This window comes from Staurois parvus, unplaced genomic scaffold (assembly GCF_062004578.1).
Source record: "Staurois parvus isolate SC_StPar_1 unplaced genomic scaffold, SC_StPar_1.0 ptg000168l, whole genome shotgun sequence".
Classification (NCBI taxonomy): domain Eukaryota; kingdom Metazoa; phylum Chordata; class Amphibia; order Anura; family Ranidae; genus Staurois; species Staurois parvus.
The window spans coordinates 371,646-386,760 of NW_028317964.1; the positions used below are offsets into that span (position 1 = coordinate 371,646).

At 51.1% G+C, this 15,115-nt stretch overlaps 1 protein-coding gene across 1 annotated transcript in view; it reads left to right on the forward strand.

Annotated features, from left to right (window-relative positions):
• Window positions 1-15,115, forward strand: part of STRC (stereocilin) — a 220,205-nt gene that overhangs the window by 169,613 nt on the left and 35,477 nt on the right. The gene's annotated exons all lie outside the window — the stretch shown is intronic.

A 15,115-nucleotide genomic window follows, 5' to 3' on the forward strand; every position in this document is an offset into this window, starting at 1 on the left:
GTAAGTCTTGTGCAATGTGAAAGTATTAACACCATGGAGAGCAGCAATGGTACTGCTGTATTATGCAATCTGGTGCTCTGTGTTTGTGACCTGCGTTTGGGGTGTCATTAACATGGCACTGGCACCCGCTGTAAATCTCAAGTGCAGTCCTCCACTTTTCCTACCACTCCATCCCCCACAGCTTTCTCCTCCTGTGCCACCATCCCCTCCCTCCTAGATTGTAAGCTCGAAAGAGCAGGGCCCTCAATCCCCTCATGTTTTGCATTGTATTGCATTGTTATTGTTCTGTCCCCCATTGTAATGTACAGCGCTGAGTGAACTATTGGCGCTTTATAAATACTGTATAATAATAATAAATTTTGAACGGAGCTGGAAACATGCATGGAATGCGGGTTTCCTGCACCACGTTCTGGTGTGAACTGGCCTATTGCACAGGGAAGCCAGGGCCTGTTCACACTAGAAATCAGTGTGGAAAACCCGTGTTCCAATGCCGGTTTTCCACACTTTATGCAAGTTGCCTGTCCTTGTGATCTGCAGGGGATGTCAGTGCAAATTTAACACCCCAAATGCAGGTCACTAAAATATGCAGCGGCTGTCAGCACTGTATAAAATGTATGTAGCCTCAGCTACAGCACTGTGTTCCGGCAGCAGTACAAGGACTTCCCTTCCCATTCCTAGAACAAAACTAAGTCAGACTGAGAGCTGCTCAGCTATTCACAGGACACTTTGTATGTTATAAATGAGTACAAGACTTTCTCTGATTGGCTGGTGATGGAGATGGCGACATGATCTGCCTGTCTGTCCACCTCAGCCAATCAAAGGAAACCTTGCATCCTTTCATAAAATATAAAGCTTCCTATGAATGGCTGAGCAGTGTTCAGTTCGACTCAGTTATGTTCTGGGACCAGGACAGGAAGTTTCCATCTCTCTGCACAGCGCAGTATACTATATACAGTTCACACAACGCTGACAGCTGCTGTATATGTTAGTGAAGTAAATAGTTTGTTTAGACCCGCTTGGTCCAGATGAACTGTTTAATCTTTGGTAAGACCTGGAGCTAGGCTTAGCTCGCCTTTACAAAAAAACAAATCAATGCACATTTTTTTGTAGCTTAAAAAATGCATTTATTATCTACCTCTGATATGAAAACAGATACTGAGTTATGTATGAATTGTTGAAATCCCACAACATTTTATTCATTAGTCTGTAGGTCTGTGTATGTGAGCGCTGAGTGCGCAGTCACAGGATCTTCACTGAGGGGATCAGTAAACTATTCCAGAAAGAAAAAGGAGGCAGAATTGTCTGCCCTTAAAATGACCACTGGGATAGGCGCACAGAAGGAAAAAAAACTAAACGTTTTCACAGAAATAACAGCCTGCATTTTCCAGAAATTATGCCGTTTCTGAAATCCTGTTTCACAAGGTTTAATTTGGTGCCTTTTCTTTCACACAGGGGGTCACTGGAGAAAGAGGGGCAGTAAAAACAGGTGGCTTGGCTGTGGTTTTACCGCCTCCTCCGGGTGCCCACCCAAATCCTAACAATACAGGTGCACAGGGCTGTACACATACCATAGCTGTGATGCTGTGCTTCATAGCCACAGCATTTTAATTTGGGCTTTAGAGCTTGACAGGTGGCACCAGGTGGAAAACTCGCCCATTGAGTTTAGTGGGGTTGTGCCACAACTATGTGCAATACATGCAGTTGCAGTACAATATTGAGTCATTACAGTGTTAAAGGAGTATTAAACCCAAAGGCAAACATACAGTATATTGCATCTTACTAATTCTTAGATGTGATAGCTGCATTAGTTTTCTTTTTTAAGCTTTCTTTATTTTCATTTGATGATCTGGCCAGTAAGTCTGTTGTTTTTCAAAAGAACAAGCTGTCCAGCAGACTATCGATTTACAGGGATAAGACAGACCATTTACCACTGACAGGGGTGCTTACAACAATCAGCTATTATTTATTCATGTAAAACCTTTCAGTTACAGCAAACAGTTTTGTTTCCTTTTGGGATAAAGTGTTACCTATAGTTTGGCTTCAGTCTGTTTATTGTATTTAAATCTGCTAGTACATTTAACACTCCCATCCCCCCAGACTGACAAGGCTGCTGTCTGCTGTGCCCCCTGTGCTCATTCATCCAGAGTGGGGGAACTCTAATACAGGAGGTGTGTTACTGACCAGATCGCTAGGTGAAAACAATGGAAAAAAGCCTAAACAAAAAAACCCGAATGCAATCACCACGTCTAATGATTGGTAAGCTGCAATATATTACATTTTTGGTTTCGGGTTTAATACCACTTTAAATCAGGTGGGGAGCTGGCAGTATAACACCTATTCACTGTCTATCAAAGGCCATCTGAAAAGCAGTCTGAATCTGGATTGCTCTTCAGAGGGCACCACAAGTGTGAAAGAACTCTTAGTGTTTTAATGAGGTTCTAGGTGAAGGTCTGTTTTAAAGAACTTAGTTTTGCTCCCTTTTGGTCCATTAAAAAAAAAAAAAACTAAAAAAAATCTTTGGAATTAGTTTCTTATCTGTTTGATAAATGCAAATCTTGCTCTTGTCAGAAATTCTGAGCTGTACTGTGTCCTTTGCATATTTCCTGTATTATTTTTAAAAGTCTGGTAAAAAATTCCTGCTATGGATATTTTTCTATAGTTACATTAGTCCAGCTTTGATCGATGTAACTATGTACTGTATATGCTATACCTGTGGAATCCAAGTGGAAGCTGGAAATTGCTTTGGTAGACACTGCTACTCCACTGATCGCCTCTAGCTTGCAGGTCTTGTGCCGTTCACACAATGCTTTACATTTCCTCAATGAATGAAAAGTATTCTCCGATTGGATGAGCTGGAGACTGGGACATCTCTGCCCTACCTCTCCACCTCTTCCAATCGGAGAGCATTTTGCATTCATTGAGAAAATGCAAAGTTTTCTCTGAATGGCATCCATACTGAGTGAACAAATTCCTGTGTTCACAATTAGAGATGAGCGAATCGAACTAGGCGAAGTGGAATTCGTTTCGAATATTAGGAAATTTTTCCTAAAATGGCGGCGACATGTGCGGCGACGGAGCGGGGATGTCTGGGAAGGCGCGCAGACAAGGCGCGCTGACCCATAATGCATTCATTCATGACATGTGATCGCATTAGCTAATCAGCAGCCAGCCAGCCAGCACTGTGTAATGGTCGAGCTATAAATGGCGGCCATTTTAGAATTCTCCATTTGCCTCCAGTCATTTAACAGAGGCAGACCTGGCTGTATTCAGAGAGAGAGTTAGGGACACAGAAACGTTACTTAGGGACACAGAAACGTTAGTTAGGGCCACAGAAACGTTACTTAGGGCCACAGAAACGTTACTTAGGGCCACAGAAACTTTACTTAGGGACACAGAAACGTTACTTAGGGACACAGAAACGTTACTTAGGGCCACAGAATCGTTACTTAGGGCCACAGAAACGTTACTTAGGGCCACAGAAACGTTACTTAGGGCCACAGAAACTTTACTTAGGGACACAGAAACGTTACTTAGGGACACAGAAACGTTACTTAGGGCCACAGAATCGTTACTTAGGGCCACAGAAACGTTACTTAGGGCCACAGAAACGTTACTTAGGGCCACAGAATCGTTACTTAGGGCCACAGAAACGTTACTTAGGGCCACAGAAACGTTACTTAGGGCCACAGAATTGTTACTTAGGGACAGACACAGAATTGTTACTGAGGGACACAGAATTGTTACTGAGGGCCACAGAACCGTTACTTAGGCCCACAGAAACGTTACTTAGGGACACAGAATTGTTACTCAGGGACAGACACAGAATTGTTACCGAGGGATACAGAATTGTTACTGAGGGACACAGAAACGTTACTTAGGGCCACAGAAACGTTACTTAGGGCTACAGAAACGTTACTTAGGGCCACAGAATCGTTACTTAGGGCCACAGAAACGTTACTTAGGGACACAGAAACGTTACTTAGGGCCACAGAATTGTTACTTAGGGACAGACACAGAATTGTTACTGAGGGACACAGATTTGTTACTGAGGGCCACAGAACCGTTACTTAGGGCCACAGAAACGTTACTTAGGGACACAGAATTGTTACTCAGGGACAGACACAGAATTGTTACTGAGGGACACAGAATTGTTACTGAGGGCAACAGAACTGTTACTTAGGGCCACAGAAACGTTACTTAGGGCCACAGAAACGTTACTTAGGGCCACAGAAACGTTACTTAGGGCTACAGAAACGTTACTTAGGGCCACAGAATCGATACTTAGGGCCACAGAAACGTTACTTAGGGCCACAGAATTGTTACTTAGGGACAGACACAGAATTGTTACTGAGGGACACAGATTTGTTACTGAGGGCCACAGAACCGTTACTTAGGGCCACAGAAACATTACTTAGGGACACAGAATTGTTACTCAGGGACAGACACAGAATTGTTACTTAGGGACACAGAATTGTTACTCAGGGATAGACACAGAATTGTTACTGAGGGATACAGAATTGTTACTGAGGGACACAGAACCGTTACTTAGGGCCACAGAAACGTTACTTAGGGCCACAGAAACGTTACTTAGGGCTACAGAAAAGTTACTTAGGGCCACAGAATCGTTACTTAGGGCCACAGAAACGTTACTTAGGGCCACAGAATTGTTACTTAGGGACAGACACAGAATTGTTACTGAGGGACACAGATTTGTTACTGAGGGCCACAGAACCGTTACTTAGGGCCACAGAAACGTTATTTAGGGACACAGAATTGTTACTCAGGGACAGACACAGAATTGTTACTCAGGGACAGACACAGAATTGTTACTGAGGGACACAGAATTGTTACTGAGGGACACAGAATTGTTACTCAGGGACACAGAATTGTTACTGAGGGACACAGAATTGTTACTCAGGGACAGACACAGAATTGTTACTCAGGGACAGACACTGAATTGTTACTGAGGGACACAGAATTGTTACTGAGGGACACAGAATTGTTACTGAGGGACACAGAATTGTTACTCAGCGACAGACACAGAATTGTTACTCAGGGACAGACACAGAATTGTTACTCAGGGACAGACACAGAATTGTTACTCAGGGACACAGAATTGTTACTGAGGGACACAGAATTGTTACTCAGGGACAGACACAGAATTGTTACTCAGGGACAGACACAGAATTGTTACTGAGGGACACAGAATTGTTACTGAGGGACACAGAATTGTTACTCAGGGACAGACACAGAATTGTTACTCAGGGACAGACACAGAATTGTTACTCAGGGACAGACACAGAATTGTTACTGAGGGACACAGAATTGTTACTGAGGGACACAGATTTGTTACTGAGGGCCACAGAACCGTTACTTAGGGCCACAGAAACGTTACTTAGGGACACAGAATTGTTACTCAGGGACAGACACAGAATTGTTACTGAGGGACAGACACAGAATTGTTACTGAGGGACACAGAATTGTTACTGAGGGACACAGAATTGTTACTGAGGGACACAGAATTGTTACTCAGGGACACAGAATTGTTACTGAGGGACACAGAATTGTTACTGAGGGACACAGAATTGTTACTCAGGGACAGACACAGAATTGTTACTGAGGGACACAGAATTGTTACTGAGGAACACAGAATTGTTACTCAGCGACAGACACAGAATTGTTACTCAGGGACAGACACAGAATTGTTACTGAGGGACACAGAATTGTTACTCAGGGACACAGAATTGTTACTGAGGGACACAGAATTGTTACTGAGGGACACAGAATTGTTACTCAGGGACACATAATTGTTACTCAGGGACACAGAATTGTTACTGAGGGACACAGAATTGTTACTGAGGGACACAGATTTGTTACTGAGGGACAGACACAGAATTGTTACTCAGGGACAGACACAGAATTGTTACTCAGGGACAGACACAGAATTGTTACTGAGGGACACAGAATTGTTACTCAGCGACAGACACAGAATTGTTACTCAGGGACAGATACAGAATTGTTACTGAGGGACACAGAATTGTTACTGAGGGACACAGAATTGTTACTCAGGGACACAGAATTGTTACTCAGGGACACAGAATTGTTACTGAGGGACACAGAATTGTTACTGAGGGACACAGAATTGTTACTCAGGGACACAGAATTGTTACTCAGGGACAGACACAGAATTGTTACTCAGGGACACAGAATCGTTTAATTAAAGAGTATGTCAGACAACATGCAGAGGAGTGGCAGAGGAGGCAATGTTTTAGGAGCGAGCAGACGTGGCAGCAGAGGAAGGGGTCGAGGCAGCACTAGTCGCAGCCAGAGGCCAGTGCTCCCGGTGTCATCCAGCGGTCGTGTCTCCACCGACAACCCTGCCGTCATCGATTGGTTGGCTCGGTCGTCTTCTTCTTCCCAGGTCACCTCTGACACCTACAGCCAACGGTCGGTGGGTACGTCAGACACAACCGTTAGTTGGCATGGCCCGGGAGCAAGCCCACTGAAATCACGTGTCCTCTACCTGCCCCTGTCCTTTGGTGTTCCCTCACCAAGCGAAGTATCGCATGCTGTGGGCTCAGCCCCACTGTACAGTGAGGAAGAGCTAACAGAGGGCGGTCAGGAACGGGGGGAGACATCCGCCTCTTCAGCAGCCAGGCGAAGAAGTAGTGGCGAGGAGAGTGGCTCGGTAGCCGGTCTAGAGACAGGTCTGTCTCCTGACCCACACGCAGCCGAGGGGGCTAGTAGTGAGGCGGAGACCCTAATTGATGATGATGAGGCTGATCGCACTTGGCAGCCTCGTTGTCATCAGGCTATTGCTTCCGCATCATCAGGAGAAGAGGGTGGCAGCTTGGCAGTGAGCAAAACAGTCGGTAGGTTGCCCAGGAGGTAGCAGGGTCGCAGCAGTGTCAGTGGAGGCAAACGGCCACGGAGTACAGCACCAGCTCCACTGCAGCCTACCACCACGGCCAGTAGTGGTGCCGGTGTGCACGGAGGAAGCAGCAGTCAGCCAGTGAGGAGTATCGGGGGCAAAGTTTCCTACTCGGCAGTGTGGCAATTTTTTGTCAAGCCGCCCGAGGAAGTAAACGTAGCCGTATGTCGACTATGTGGCCAGAAAGTCAAGCGTGGCCAGGGGGCCCATGTTGGGACTACAGCGTTGCGTCAGCATATGCAGCGTCGCCATTTGGTGGCCTGGGAAAACCGTGATAAAGATACGGCGGTTCTGCCTGCCCCAGCCCCCGCTCCATCACCCGCTCCGTTACTTGCTCCGTCACCCGACGTCAATCGCCCTCTATCAGCCAGTCAAGGCTCCAACACCTCTGCTGAGGGGAGTTGTCGCTCGTTGGCATCTTCCGCTCGTTCTGTTGCTCCTTCTCCTGCTACTCCTCTTCACGGATTCCGTCAGCAGTCTTTCTTGGAATCCGTTTCCAAGAGACAACAGTTTGCGAGCACGCACCCGACGGTGCAAAAGCTGAACGTCCTCCTGTCCAAGTTGCTGGTGCTGCAGTCCCTCCCTTTCCAAGTGGTGGACTCAGCACCTTTCCGAGAAATGATGGCTTGTGCCGCGCCGCGGTGGAGAGTGTCAAGCCATCATTTCTTCGCCAAAAAGGCAGTGCCAGCCCTGCATTCACATGTAGAAGAGATGGTGGGCCAGTCTTTGAGCATGTCGGTCTCTGCCAAAGTGCACGGCAGCGCCGACGTGTGGAGCTGTAACTACGGTCAGGGACAGTACATGTCATTTACGGCCCACTGGGTGAACGTGGTGCCGTCACAGCCGCACCAGCAACTTGGACAGGTCACGCCGCTTTTGCCTCCACGTTTGCACGTCCTTGGTCCGGCAAAGATGTCCGCCTCTACCACCTCTTCTTCCGCCGTGTCCTCAGCCGCCACCCCCGTGCCAAGTCCCATTACCCGACCGGCATATCACATGTGCAGGGCGCAACGGTGTCACGCTGTGCTGCACCTGGTATGCCTTGGCGAACATAGTCACACAGGGGAGGAACTTCTCAGTGTAATGAACAGAGAAATCGACAGATGGCTGTCTCCGCGCAAACTGAAAATCGGAACCATGTTGACCGACAACGGAAAGAACATGGTGTCTGCTCTGCGTAAAGGAAGGTTGTGCCATGCGCCATGCATGGCTCACGTGTTCAATCTGGTTGTCAAGCGGTTCCTAAAATCCACCATCCCACTGCAAGACATCCTTAAAATGTCACGTAAACTTTGCATGCATTTCAGCCATTCCTACACCGCAAAGCACACCCTCCTTGAGCTGCAGCGGCAGAATGGAATTCCACAGCATCGCCTGATCTGCGACGTTGCAACAAGGTGGTATTCAACCCTACACATGTTAGACCGCCTTTACGAACAGCGAAAGGCCATCACCGATTTCCTGATGTTACAAGCAGATAAAGGTACTCCCCTGTGTAACTTCGATGTCAGCCATTGGCAGCTCATGCGTGACACCTGCCGCTTGCTCAGGCCCTTTGAGGAGGCCACGCTATTCGTGAGTCGGCAGGACTATGGGATGAACGACGTCATTCCTCTGTTGCACGTCCTGGAACAAATGCTGTTAACAATGGCTGGTCAGGGTGCGGTAGACGTGGCGCACAGATCTCAACGCCACATGACCCCTGTGGGGGCAGGACAGGAAGAAGAGGAGGAGGTAGAGGAGGACATTTGTGCTCAGGAATTATTGAGTGAAATGGGTGGTTTTTCCACTCAGCGGACAGGAGTGGAGGAGCAGGAGCATCTGGTAGAGGAGGAGGAGACAGAGGACCCAGACGCACCGTGGCAGAATGCTGTGGAGATGGAGGCAGGGAGTCCCTCGCATTCCTTGGCACAAATGGCCCATAGCATGCTCGGTTGCTTGCGTAGCGACAGCCGAATAATAACCATCAGACAGAGGGATGACTTTTGGCTGTCCACCTTGTTGGACCCTCGCTACCGTTCAAAAATGGTGGCCTTTTTCACACCTGCTGAGAGGGAGGCCAAAATAACGTACTATAAAAACCACCTATGTAGTCAGTTGGTCTCTGCCTTTGTGCGCCAACGTCCATCCTCAGACACTGTGGGCCCTGTGCGCTCGCGTTCCGCTGCCATGGCAGCAGGGGAGGGGTGGGGTGGTAGGAGCAGTGGCAGCTCCACCAGCAGCGGCTGCCTCAGTCTGCAGTCGATGATGAGTAGCTTTCTTCACCAGCGCAGTGAGGAAACTACTAACCAGCCGCAGCAGCAGCAGCATCAGGTGGACCTGGAGCAGGACCTCAAACAACAGGCTTGGGCCTACTTGGACAGCACCCTGCCAACCAAGGTAGACAATCCCCTTGACTACTGGGCAACGAAACTTGACCTTTGGCCCCAACTAGCTGAATTTGCCCTTGAAAGGCTGTCATGCCCGGCCAGTAGCGTGGCATCGGAGCGCGTGTTTAGTGCGGCAGGAGGTATTGTAACTCGGCGGAGGACACGACTGTCCACCCAAAGTGTGGAGAGACTCACGTTTGTGAAAATGAATCAGGCGTGGATTAGTCTGGATTTCAAACCACCAGTTCCTGACACAACTGACTAAATCTGCCATGAATCATGCCCCAAACATGTGCCACTTTCAGGTCTCCTCACACTGCTGGTGTGTTCCATTTTTTGTCATAGGGTGCTGGCAGATTACGGGCCTCCCATAGCTGCTGCCAGGCCCCTAATCTGCCATGGGCCCCTATACCGCCTCCTCATGCTGCTGCCAGGTCCAGAGTCTCTCATGGGTCCCTGTACGGCCTCCCATTGCTGCTGTCTCCATCGCCACACTCTGCCATGTGCCACTTTCAGGTCTCCTCACACACTGCTGGTGTGTTCCATTTTTTGTCATAGGGTGCTGGCAGATTACGGGCCTCCCATTGCTGCTGCCAGGCCCCTAATCTGCCATGGGCCCCTGTACCGCCTCCTCATGCTGCTGCCAGGTCCACAGTGTCTCATGCCATGTGCCACTTTCAGGTCTCCTCACACACTGCTGGTGTGTTCCATTTTTTGTCATAGGGTGCTGGCAGATTACGGGCCTCCCATTGCTGCTGCCAGGCCCCTAATCTGCCATGGGCCCCTGTACCGCCTCCTCATGCTGCTGCCAGGTCCACAGTGTCTCATGGGTCCCTGTACGGCCTCCCATTGCTGCTGTCTCCATCGCCACACTCTGCCATGTGCCACTTTCAGGTCTCCTCACACTGCTGGTGTGTTCCATTTTTTGTCATAGGGTGCTGGCAGATTACGGGCCTCCCATAGCTGCTGCCAGGCCCCTAATCTGCCATGGGCCCCTATACCGCCTCCTCATGCTGCTGCCAGGTCCAGAGTCTCTCATGGGTCCCTGTACGGCCTCCCATTGCTGCTGTCTCCATCGCCACACTCTGCCATGTGCCACTTTCAGGTCTCCTCACACTGCTGGTGTGTTCCATTTTTTGTCATAGGGTGCTGGCAGATTACGGGCCTCCCATAGCTGCTGCTAGGCCCCTAATCTGCCATGGGCCCCTGTACCGCCTCCTCATGCTGCTGCCAGGTCCAGAGTCTCTCATGGGTCCCTGTACGGCCTCCCATTGCTGCTGTCTCCATCGCCACACTCTGCCATGTGCCACTTTCAGGTCTCCTCACACTGCTGGTGTGTTCCATTTTTTGTCATAGGGTGCTGGCAGATTACGGGCCTTCCATAGCTGCTGCCAGGCCCCTAATCTGCCATGGGCCCCTATACCGCCTCCTCATGCTGCTGCCAGGTCCAGAGTCTCTCATGGGTCCCTGTACGGCGTCCCATTGCTGCTGTCTCCATCGCCACACTCTGCCATGTGCCACTTTCAGGTCTCCTCACACACTGCTGGTGTGTTACATTTTTTGTCATAGGGTGCTGGCAGATTACAGGCCTCCTATAGCTGCTGCCAGGCCCCTAATCTGCCATGGGCCCCTATACCGCCTCCTCATGCTGCTGCCAGGTCCACAGTGTCTCATGCCATGTGCCACTTTCAGGTCTCCTCACACTGCTGGTGTGTTCCATTTTTTGTCATAGGGTGCTGGCAGATTACGGGTCTCCCATAGCTGCTGCCAGGCCCCTAATCTGCCATGGGCCCCTATACCGCCTCCTCATGCTGCTGCCAGGTCCAGAGTCTCTCATGGGTCCCTGTACGGCCTCCCATTGCTGCTGTCTCTATCGCCACACTCTGCCATGTGCCACTTTCAGGTCTCCTCACACACTGCTGGTGTGTTCCATTTTTTGTCATAGGGTGCTGGCAGATTACGGGCCTCCCATTGCTGCTGCCAGGCCCCTAATCTGCCATGGGCCCCTGTACCGCCTCCTCATGCTGCTGCCAGGTCCACAGTGTCTCATGGGTCCCTGTACGGCCTCCCATTGCTGCTGTCTCCATCGCCACACTCTGCCATGTGCCACTTTCAGGTCTCCTCACACTGCTGGTGTGTTCCATTTTTTGTCATAGGGTGCTGGCAGATTACGGGCCTCCCATAGCTGCTGCCAGGCCCCTAATCTGCCATGGGCCCCTATACCGCCTCCTCATGCTGCTGCCAGGTCCAGAGTCTCTCATGGGTCCCTGTACGGCCTCCCATTGCTGCTGTCTCCATCGCCACACTCTGCCATGTGCCACTTTCAGGTCTCCTCACACTGCTGGTGTGTTCCATTTTTTGTCATAGGGTGCTGGCAGATTACGGGCCTCCCATTGCTGCTGCCAGGCCCCTAATCTGCCATGGGCCCCTGTACCGCCTCCTCATGCTGCTGCCAGGTCCACAGTGTCTCATGGGTCCCTGTACGGCCTCCCATTGCTGCTGTCTCCATCGCCACACTCTGCCATGTGCCACTTTCAGGTCTCCTCACACTGCTGGTGTGTTCCATTTTTTGTCATAGGGTGCTGGCAGATTACGGGCCTCCCATAGCTGATGCCAGGCCCCTAATCTGCCATGGGCCCCTATACCGCCTCCTCATGCTGCTGCCAGGTCCAGAGTCTCTCATGGGTCCCTGTACGGCCTACCATTGCTGCTGTCTCCATCGCCACACTCTGCCATGTGCCACTTTCAGGTCTCCTCACACTGCTGGTGTGTTCCATTTTTTGTCATAGGGTGCTGGCAGATTACGGGCCTCCCATAGCTGCTGCCAGGCCCCTAATCTGCCATGGGCCCCTATACCGCCTCCTCATGCTGCTGCCAGGTCCAGAGTCTCTCATGGGTCCCTGTACGGCCTCCCATTGCTGCTGTCTCCATCGCCACACTCTGCCATGTGCCACATTCAGGTCTCCTCACACACTGCTGGTGTGTTCCATTTTTTGTCATAGGGTGCTGGCAGATTACGGGCCTCCCATTGCTGCTGCCAGGCCCCTAATCTGCCATGGGCCCCTGTACCGCCTCCTCATGCTGCTGCCAGGTCCACAGTGTGTCATGCCATGTGCCACTTTCAGGTCTCCTCACACTGCTGGTGTGTTCCATTTTTTGTCATAGGGTGCTGGCAGATTACGGGCCTCCCATAGCTGCTGCCAGGCCCCTAATCTGCCATGGGCCCCTATACCGCCTCCTCATGCTGCTGCCAGGTCCAGAGTCTCTCATGGGTCCCTGTACGGCCTCCCATTGCTGCTGTCTCCATCGCCACACTCTGCCATGTGCCACTTTCAGGTCTCCTCACACTGCTGGTGTGTTCCATTTTTTGTCATAGGGTGCTGGCAGATTACGGGCCTCCCATAGCTGCTGCCAGGCCCCTAATCTGCCATGGGCCCCTGTACCGCCTCCTCATGCTGCTGCCAGGTCCACAGTGTGTCATGCCATGTGCCACTTTCAGGTCTCCTCACACTGCTGGTGTGTTCCATTTTTTGTCATAGGGTGCTGGCAGATTACGGGCCTCCCATTGCTGCTGCCAGGCCCGTAATCTGCCATGGGCCCCAGTACCGCCTCCACATGCTGCTGCCAGGTCCACAGTGTCTCATGGGTCCCTGTATGGCCTCCCATTGCTGCTGTCTCCATCGCCACACTCTGCCATGTGCCACTTTCAGATCTCCTCACACTGCTGGTGTGTTCCATTTTTAGTCATAGGGTGCTGGCAGATTACGGGCCTCCCATTGCTGCTGCCAGGCCCGTAATCTGCCATGGGCACCCGTACCGACTCCTCATGCTGTGACGTTGCAACAAGGTGGAATTCAACCCTACATATGTTAGACCGCCTTTACGAACAGCGAAAGGCCATCACAGATTTCCTGATGTTACAAGCGGATAAAGGTACTCCCTGTGTAACTTAGATGTCAGCCATTGGCAGCTCATGCGTGACACCTGCGCTTGCTCAGGCCCTTTGAGGAGGCCACGCTATTCGTGAGTCGGCAGGACTATGGGATGAACAACGTCATTCCTCTGTTGCACGTCCTGGAACAAATGCTGTTAACAATGGCTGGTCAGGGTGCGGTAGACATGGCGCACAGATCTCAACGCCACATGACCCCTGTGGGGGCAGGACAGGAAGAAGAGGAGGAGGTAGAGGAGGACATTGGTGCTCAGGAATTATTGAGTGAAATGGGTGGTTTTTCCACTCAGCGGACAGGAGTGGAGGAGCCGGAGCATCTGGTAGAGGAGGAGGAGGAGGAGACAGAGGACCCAGACGCACCGTGGCAGTATGCTGTGGAGATGGAGGCAGGGAGTCCCTCGCATTCCTTGGCACAAATGGCCCATAGCATGCTCGCTTGCTTGCGTAGCGACAGACGAATAATAACCATCAGACAGAGGGATGACTTTTGGCTGTCCATCTTGTTGGACCCTCGCTACCGTTCAAAAATGGTGGCCTTTTTCACACCTGCTGAGAGGGAGGCCAAAATAACGTACTATAAAAACCACCTATGTAGTCAGCTGGTCTCAGCCTTTCTGCGCCAACGTCCATCCTCAGACACTGTGGGCCCTGTGCGCTCGCGTTCCACTGCCATGGCAGCAGGGGAGGGGTGGGGTGGTAGGAGCAGTGGCAGCTCCACCAGCAGCAGCTGCCTCAGTCTGCAGTCGATGATGAGTAGCTTTCTTCACCAGCGCAGTGAGGAAACTACTAACCAGCCGCAGCAGCAGCAGCATCAGGTGGACCTGGAGCAGGACCTCAAACAACAGGCTTAGGCCTACTTGGACAGCACCCTGCCAACCGAGGTAGACAATCCCCTTGACTACTGGGCAACGAAACTTGACCTTTGGCCCCAACTAGCTGAATTTGCCCTTGAAAGGCTGTCATGCCCGGCCAGTAGCGTGGCATCGGAGCGCGTGTTTAGTGCGGCAGGAGGTATTGTAACTCCGCGGAGGACACGACTGTCCACCCAAAGTGTGGAGAGACTCACGTTTGTGAAAATGAATCAGGCGTGGATTAGTCTGGATTTCAAACCACCAGTTCCTGACACAACTGACTAAATCCGCCATGAATCATGCCCCAAACATGTGCCACTTTCAGGTCTCCTCACACTGCTGGTGTGTTCCATTTTTTGTCATAGGGTGCTGGCAGATTACGGGCCTCCCATTGCTGCTGCCAGGCCCGTAATCTGCCATGGGCCCCTGTACCGCCTCCTCATGCTGCTGCCAGGTCCAGAGTCTCTCATGGGTCCCTGTACGGCCTCCCATTGCTGCTGTCTCCATCGCCACACTCTGCCATGTGCCACTTTCAGGTCTCCTCACACACTGCTGGTGTGTTCCATTTTTTGTCATAGGGTGCTGGCAGATTACGGGCCTTCCATAGCTGCTGCCAGGCCCCTAATCTGCCATGGGCCCCTGTACCGCCTCCTCATGCTGCTGCCAGGTCCACAGTGTCTCATGCCATGTGCCACTTTCAGGTCTCCTCACACTGCTGGTGTGTTCCATTTTTTGTCATAGGGTGCTGGCAGATTACGGGCCTCCCATTGCTGCTGCCAGGCCCCTAATCTGCCATGGGCCCCTGTACTGCCTCCTCATGCTGCTGCCAGGTCCACAGTGTCTCATGGGTCCCTGTACGGCCTCCCATTGCTGCTGTCTCCATCGCGACACTCTGCCATGTGCCACTTTCAGGTCTCCTCACACACTGCTGGTGTGTTCCATTTTTTGTCATAGGGTGCTGGCAGATTACGGGCCTCCCATAGCTGCTGCCAGGCCCCTAATCTGCCATGGG